Here is an 8,964-nt window from a genome sequence, read left to right as displayed (position 1 = left end):
AGCAGCAGCATGTCATACTTCCTAGTAGGCTATGGCAGCGGCGGACTGATATCACCTAGCACTTATAAGTTACCGGTTCTATAATAGTTTGTTTACCTGCTGTCATTGCTACAGACGCAGAGTAGCCTGGAGTGCTAGTTTCTTCAATCTAACAGAAATGGACACTTTTGGAGAATATACTGAAACTTTTGAAGACTCTGATGAGGAGTTTTTTTCCACCCAAACCCAACCGTACCTGTACGAGCCTGAATATACAGAGGAAGAATTGCGCGAGAGGGATGCTCAAAGGACAGAACGTGAACGAGCGTCTGTGGAGACCGAGATAGCCCCCGCTGGAGCTGAGAACCGGGACCGAACAAACGGAGACTGGTGGTGCCAGGAGGGACACCTCCTCGAGTCCGAGTCCGAGCGTTTACGGTTCTCCGGACGGAGCAGAGGTTCGGGTTTGCGGTGCGTAATTGTGGGTTGGCTGGGCCGTGGGCTGCCCGGTGTTTGCGTGAGGTCCAAGCGCTTTTCACCCAGGTCTGAGGGCATGAGGCCCGACAATTCGGCCCGGTTCAATTGCCTATTTACGGGCAGTATTTCGGGCGGCGTGTCTTAGAGTTTTGAGTCTGACGGAGAGTCCGCACGTGTGGATTCGTGGAGCCGCCCGCTGCCCGTTGTTGGTCTGAGCTCCAACGGCTTTTCACCCAGCTCTGAGGGCACAAGGGCGGACAATTCGGCGTGGGTCAGGTTTCTATTTAACGGCGGGATCCCCCGTAACACGTCCGAGGGTTTATGGTTCTACGGACGGAGCGGAACTGCGTGTTCGTGGTGCGTAATTGTGGGTTCGCGGGGTCGTGTTCTGCCCCATGTTTGCGTGAGGTCCAAGCGCTTCTCAGACAGCCTTGGGGGCCGACTAAAGGCTACTGTGTCCCGCCGTGCTTCTGTCAGGTGCTTCTCTGTTGTTGTGGTTACTTCACAACTAACCAGAGCAAAGTAAAATTCCGCTGCGGCTGAGAAACTAGTCCCTCAAAAAATGGATGATTCATGCGATGCGAGGTTAGTTTTGTTTCAAATATTATTCTATCAACACAGATATGTACATCGACAGTCTAGTGTTTTAATTTATTTACCTCGGGTGCACTGTGGAGTGGGCAATACTGTTTTTAATGCCTGGCTGACTAGAACCATTGACTTGCACTAGCCATAGCACAGCGAACTCGGCAACTAGAAGAACTGAATGAAATGTCTTGAAAACATCTCCAGACGTCTCCAACACACCGGTTGAGTTGGAAAATAGGTCTTATGTCCAAAATTCCGAACTATCCCTTTAATGACATGTTATGGTCAGATTTTAGGCTAACAGATAGGTGTCCTGAACAGGTCTATTTGGGAATAAAACTTTTCCTTTTTTCTGATCCCAACTTTTGGTATTTCTATTTGATGCTTTACTTTCTGTGCTACAATAATCTAATGTTTTGAGTTTAAATACATTTTCCAAACAAATATGAGTATATTTCATTGTTTGTTTATCAGCCTATATAAATATCTATTTTTGCAAACCCTTGAGATCTCCGTGCAATCACATGCCCTTCATACCTACCGTAGGGAGACCTGAAGGTCAAAGTAGTTCTCGACCGGCTTGGAAAGGGAGGGGTGAGCGGAGGGGTGGAGCAGTGTGTAACATACACACTGCTCCTTAATAACAGCACTAATCCACTTAGTATCTATTGTATTAACAGTGTGTGATGGGAAAGAGGTCACAGATGATGCAGAGACAGAACAGATACATTCATGCAGCTGCAAAGCATGTCTGTTTTGTTTTTTTCACAACAAGCTTTACATCACACTCACATTCTACATATTATGAGCTAATAAGGGACCATTTGGTATTTATGGAATGGACCACCGGAGGATAATGGGGGGTGGGGGGGTATGTCTTAATATTCTTTATTGAGGGGTGGGTCACCCAACAATTTTTAGTCATAGGGGACGTACCTCAGCTTTGGTCATGAAAACCGCAACATTTCAAATATAGTATAAAATTACATCTCAGCAACACATACATTTTTTAAGTTATATTGTTGGTCTTTTATTGTGGGAGGACAGCATGAGAGTGAAGTGATCAGAAGTCCGAAAATCCCTCCAGTGGGTCTTAAAATAAATAACGTATATAGCAAACATTAGGGTCCTGTGATTTAAACGTGGATGGAATCGCGGGACTGAATTCCATGGAATTTGTCAAAATATGGATCCAATTTATAAAAATGTTTTCTCTAACATTATAAGTGTTTAAGCACCTAAGCTGAAAAGGGGGGGGGGGACACACCAATATGTTTTATGCAGCAAAATATATGCCCAGATTTGGTTTCGTGATTTGCTGTTTTTAATTAATCTCAGTGGAACGCTGAGTATTTTTGTACAAAAAAACCGTCTGAGGGTAACGAAAAGGTGATAAGATCTGTTGACCTCCCCAGGTAATGGGTTGATATATATGCTGCTACATGTGCAGCCCATTCACAGATAGAGTTGATAGAGCAAACGCATATGGGCCACAGCAGGGGTTAAGTCCATGCAGGGTTCACCTGAGTCTTGCAAAGTCTTCATTTCACTTTGTATTATTCTTATAAAACGGTCCACTGACTGAGAAGCAGCGCGGGGCTAATGGAGATTCCAGAGTACGACACCAGTCGCTTCTCCTCTCTCTTCACTTTTGTTCTGCAAATCGCTGCTCTCTATCCTAGAGATAACCTTTCAGACTGAGGCCCATGTGAAGGTCCCTCCTCTTCAAACCTACGGAGCAGCACACTAGAGGCAATATCTCCTCGCTTTGCAGAAGTAGATACATTTCTCTGCTGCTGCATTGATGCTTTGACCAGGTATTCACATTTCCTGTATATCATTATCTACAAACCTTGGCGTGGCTTCTGCAGGGAATAAGAATTTGCAGTTGAGCCGGTGCCAGAAGTTAATTGCAACCTGCTGCACGTATCATCGTTGTTCGCAGGGAGGCAGCTATTTCCGAACTTTTCAGTCTCCCAGTCAGTCGGTGATGGGAAAAATGTTTCTCAAATATTCTATTTATAATTTCAATACACATCTAGCGTCTGAATATAGTTAGTCTGGAAGCAATTTCATGCATTTATTCACTGAAAGGTTTTTAGCCAGCACAGACTGACTGAATTAAGAACATTCCAGAAATTATATATCTCCATTGTTTCCCACTGTAGATTCGTTTCGCTTCCACAATCAAATAGTGCCATTCAAGGACAAATCAACATCCATAAGTTGGGACATCTGCAGGAGTGCAGGAGTGCATATTGCATTATGATACAGTTACCGAAAACAGCGCATCTTAAACAGTGTCCTGTTTCTAAAAACAGCACAGTTGTGATACATGTATGAACGCCAGGATGTGCGGATTATAATCATTTGCAGTTGCAGCCAAACAGGATATTGGTGACCTGTGTGTGAACTGCTCAGCAGATGGAGGTGGAGCTGTGTGCTGTATGTCAGGCTGTTCTCATACACACTGTGAATACCAAAGGTAATGTACTATAATTCATACATAACCCGTATAATCAGTTTCTGTGTAATCCACATCAAAATCTGTGTAGGGAAGAAGTTGATATTGAAGGATGGGTCTAAAAACACAGGACTTTCACCCCGGAGACCACTTAAGAACGCCATTTTCATAGTTGTTAGTCTTTTCTTTACCTAACCAGGTTGTTGTTGTTCCCTAAGAAAATGCATTCAATTATTTATTCTTAATTCTTTACATCGTATTACAAGATTTTTTACAAACTGTTTTTCTTTTTGTATTTACTTGCCCCATCCTGTCTTTTGTGTTTTCTTTTGTGGCAAAATGTCTGCATTTAAAGTAAAAACAACAACAACAAACAAAACGAGGAAATATTGTAGAATTTGTCCTCTAATCATAGGAAGCCCACAAACACATTACACCACAAGACAAACAGATGTCATGTGAATTGCAATAAAGGCCTCCGTGTGCTTCAAATGAAGAGCTTGTTGGATCGTCAAACTGTTTTTCAAACCCCTCCCTCACAGCTTGCCAACATTTGAATTGGCGGATCTGTACGACCACTTCACTCGCAGCCATTGGTCAGATGTACAGTGGAGAGAAAAGAGCCAGGATTTGAAAGTCTCTCTCTTTCTCATTATTCACAGAACTACTTCCATCACGTGTCCAGCCGACAACACAAGGACAGACCGCCCTTCTACATTTACCCCATTTACAATTGATCACACTCTGATCCAACACAGGCTACATCGAACGCCCGTAAGTGATGTCAGCTTTTGGACCAATGGTTTAATAAACAAGTTTGTTCCTTGCAAGCTTTGCTATACCAGCCAGAAATGAACGGTTTGTTCTGGTTCACAGATATGTTATTGATACGATTTTGTCAAAAACTACTCTTTCCACAAAATGAAGGAGGAGCAGAGCAGCTTGTCAGTAACTCATACGAGTCAGAAGGCCTTCAAACCTTATATGTGCTCACTTTACAAAGAGAGACTCCCGGTAATGAAAACAGCATCATACATTTCCAACATATCTATAATTTGGACATTTTGAAAGTTGTTCAATATATCTTTTAATTGAAAAAAGATTTTCCGATACCATTTTTATCTTCCTTATAACAATTCTGAGGGCTGCACGGTGGTGTAGTGGGTAGCAGTTTCACCTCACAGCAAGAGGGTCCCGGGTTTGATTCCCGGATCGGCCCAGGTTCCTTCTGTGTGGAGTTTGCATGTTCTCCCCGTGTAAGCGTGGGTTCTCTCCGGGTTCTCCGGCTTCCTCCCACAGTCCAAAGACATGCAGGATGGGGATAGGTTGATTGATGACTCTAAATTGCCCGTAGGTGTGAATGTGAGTCTGAATGGTTGTCTGTCTCTACATGTCGGCCCTGTGATAGACTGGTGTCCTGTCCAGGGTGTACCCTGCCTTCGCCCAATGACAGCTCCAGCCCCCCCACGACCCTGAATACAGGAGAAGCGGTAGACAATGGATGGATGGATAACAATTCTGAATCCCAAAACGTACGCATCGACCGTCCAGTACAGAACTGATTTATGATAATTTAGAACAGATTTATATTACTAAACCTGCATGAATGTGGTATGACTCTTATTGTTGCATGTCCTGGTTCAGGCTAACCCTTTGTAAAACATCAATAAATACATACAGATAATTAATTCCATTTTCAAACTTTCTTTCTTAACTTGCTAGCTAGACATTTGCTCACTCTTGCCGACGTTACCTTCTCTGCTGGCACTTGGAATCGGAGCATGTGCATCTCTCAACGGAGATGAGAAAGAGGCGAGATGACTGCGTACCCACTTCCATCATGGATATTAGATGCAATGATTGTGTTGTGTTCGGGAGCGGATGATTATACCCCTGCATGCTATGCCATCCACCATTTCAGGCTGCATTAGAGGTACTTCCTATACTAGAATCTGGTATCAGAACAGCTCTAGATAAGATATGTTTGCATCTCTCTTGAAAGCTTGAGGCCTGACATAAAAACATGCAATACCGCTTGTGTCCTTCGGAAACATTCTACTGGAGAGATAACATTCACTGCAGCTGCTCAAATGACACAAGTTCATTATGTCCAAGCACATCTTGCACATATATAACGTGATCTCATGCTCCAGCTGTTTTAGAGAAGACAGCGATAGTAATCTAATACGCCAGGCGAGCTGAAAACAAACGTTATCTTAATATTGTTCAATTTCACTGACTTAAATGTTCCGATAAATGTTCCGACGTACAGTATTGAGATGTGTCTTGAATCCCGAAGAGGCCATTTGTTTGAGGCGCCTGCCAAGCCTCCCTTCAATCAACCATACGAGAGGGACATCAGTGAGTCCTGAACCAGATTCTCCCCGGTGACCCCACACATGAAGCCTGACTCCCCGAAGCCTTTCATAGGCTATTTCAAAGCCTTGTCTGCGGTCTGGCAGCTTTCCCTGGAGATCACACTGGGATTCCACAAATCTCACCCATGTGTTGTCGAGTCCCACTCAGTGTTTTACAGCGTGGCTGAGCCTGATCCGGTTATGTGCATGCAAAATCCACGTTTGTTCACCACACCATAGCAACCCCTCGGTGATCTGTTATCCTATACTGTGTCGTCTGCGCCACTTCAGACCAAACTGCAATTAACTCCAGGGATTCGTTCTGTCACAGCCAAGTCTATTTTGACGTGTGAAAAATAAAGCGGTCCACCCCATGGTTAAATAAAAACAATTGTGGGAGTATAAGCATGTTGCGACATGTCCTTCCAGGGCCCCAGCGCACTCGGAATGCAGGTCTATTGTTTTACCTCGTCTCTCATCTCTAGTTGGAAGCTGGCCCACTGGCAGTGGCCTTATCTCTAATCTGTTTATCACAGCAGCGGCCACCACTTCACCCCAAGCCCTGACAGCTCCTCATTAGACCCTTTATAAGAGTTGCTGAGAGGGGACCAGACCGCCGATCAGGTCAGCGTGATGAGCGAGTCCACTCAAACATCGAGCACGCCACATTTGATCCCAGACAACACTCGCACTCCCTGCGCTCTTTGAACTCAAACGTCCTCTGGAGGTGCCAAATTTATGACGCCTCTCTCCAAAGGGGCCGCTTCCAATAAAGCAGGGAGTGTCGTGAAAGTGGGATGCAAGACTGGTCTCAAGTCGTAAACGTACTTACTCTTCTGGCATTTGGAATTGCAGGTCACGCTCCCCTCCGACAGGTGAAGATATATGATAGGATGAATTATTCCTTTACCAAAGAGGCACACTCACATGAATGACATGCAGCTTTATGTCTCTGGGCAGAAGAGCTCAGCAGGTAATCAAAAACAGGCCTGTTTCTGGAGGAGATCTCTTCTTTTGTGAGAAGTCGAGGTAGCCTATGGCCTTGTGTTATACACGGACTGCAACTGGCAGGAGTCGGACAGCAACATGAGTGATGATGTGAGTGCACGGCTCTTGTTTAGCCAAGGTTATGGCCTTCCATTTAAGACGTACATGTAAGATCCCTGAAAACACAGTGGTGGACAGCAGCTAACGTTAACCCTGGGGGCCAACGACAAGCCTCTAATGGGGATTAAGAGAGCAGCAGCAGAGCAGCAAGAACTTACAGTGTGACTTTATACATAATAAAAGAGAGTAATCATTTTAGAAGAAAAACACTGATTCGTACACATCACAGTCATGCTTTATGTCCACTTATTTCTTGGTGCATCATTTTGGGAAAATGCACTGATTCACTTTCTTAGACTTCGATAAGATAGATACTGTTTGTTATGTGCTGAGTTAGAGCCGACTCACCTATCTTAGCATAAAGACTGATAGAAGGGGAAAAACTTTGCCTTGCTTTGTCAGAAGTAAAGAAAAAACTCCTACCAGCAACTTTAAACGTCACTTTTAACACTTATCTCCTTTGTTTTTTCTGTACACAAACAGAAATGTAAAAATGTTTTATGGGGAGTTACATCTTGTAACTTGTTTAGCGCATTCTTGTAACACAACGTGCAAGTTAATATTTCTGTTTGTGAAAGGACTTTACAGCTGAGATAACGTACCAGTTCAAATTACAGGCCTGGTGGAGAGGCGATGCACTGCTGGAGCATCATAGGACCTTATTTAGAAAGAAATATATGGTATAGTGGTGAGAGGCAAAGTTTTTTTTTTAACCTGTTTGAAATGAGCCATCAATAACACATTGCTATGATGTTTGTCAATTTAAAAAAAAATGCAAGAAAGTTGCATTTTATTATTTAATTATTGACATTTAAGAATGCATAAATAAATAGACTACACACCCAAACGTCATGTAAGTGACGTCTCTCACTGAAGCTTTGATGCTTGTATCTTTCATACTCGGATGTTCTTACTCAAACAACAAGTTATCGCTCCTTCTTTCTTTTCCTGGCTGATAAAAAGAGTCACTGGATAAAACACTTCTGGTAAGATAACATTACATTTGTGATGGAAGGTAGCTAAGTTAGCTAGCTCACTAGTATAGTTCACTGAGCGGTTTCACACAACACAAGTGATGCAACGACAAACTGTGAATTTCAAAATGATCTTTTAAACCATATGTGTAATTTCCAAGGGGATCAAAGAAGGTATTTGTTTCTCGCCACTAACTTCCATATATTGTTTCCCAAAATAAGGTCCCAATGGGAACACCAGAAGGGGCGTGACTTCGCCTCTCTCACTGATTGAAGGATTGCCTCCACACGGCTCTCAACATGGCGACAGCTGAGCAACAGATAATGGTGCTAACAGTGCTAACTGGGCAAACAATGGCAACAGTGCTGACAGAGACACCGTTGAGAGCAGTTAGTACGAACCAGTGGAACACAACAGAGTAGGAATGTAAAAATGAAGCATACAAACTAACTGTTCACTGACAAACAGACCAAACCATGGGCTTTGTGAGAGTAGTAGAACAAAGCAAGGAGAAGGTGGGATTAGCCTCTACTCAGGTAGCCAGGACTCCATTATGTTTTCATTGCAACTAGTTGTTTGCTGCCCTATTAAAGGTCTTTATACGGCTCTGAATACCGTATAAAGACCTTTAGGGCGAAGGTATAGGCATATTTTTGAACAGAGCCTAGCATTTTATCCTAAACATTAGATACGCTTCAAGCGTTACTCAATAGACGTTTATAAATGAGTGTAACAAAGTAGTTTGTTCCCCAATTCGTTACAAATGACACTGAGAATACAATGTCTGCCTCTAACTAAATCATTTATGTTCGAGGACACAAAGGACACACCACTTTGCTGTCTTTTGTGAACAACCCTGTCTACTTTAGGCTCTTTTATTGTGTGTTGCACTAATAACTTTCCCCCCCTCTACACTTAACATTTCTTATAAGCCTACACGTTATTCTGGATTAATTTGTTCCGTGTCTGTCCACAGACCAAAACTCAATCTGTTGGGCTGTGTTTGTGTGGGCTCAG

This window comes from Eutrigla gurnardus, assembly GCF_963514095.1.
Source record: "Eutrigla gurnardus genome assembly, chromosome: 2".
NCBI classification, from domain to species: Eukaryota; Metazoa; Chordata; class Actinopteri; order Perciformes; family Triglidae; genus Eutrigla; species Eutrigla gurnardus.
This window is presented reverse-complemented; position numbering follows the sequence as displayed.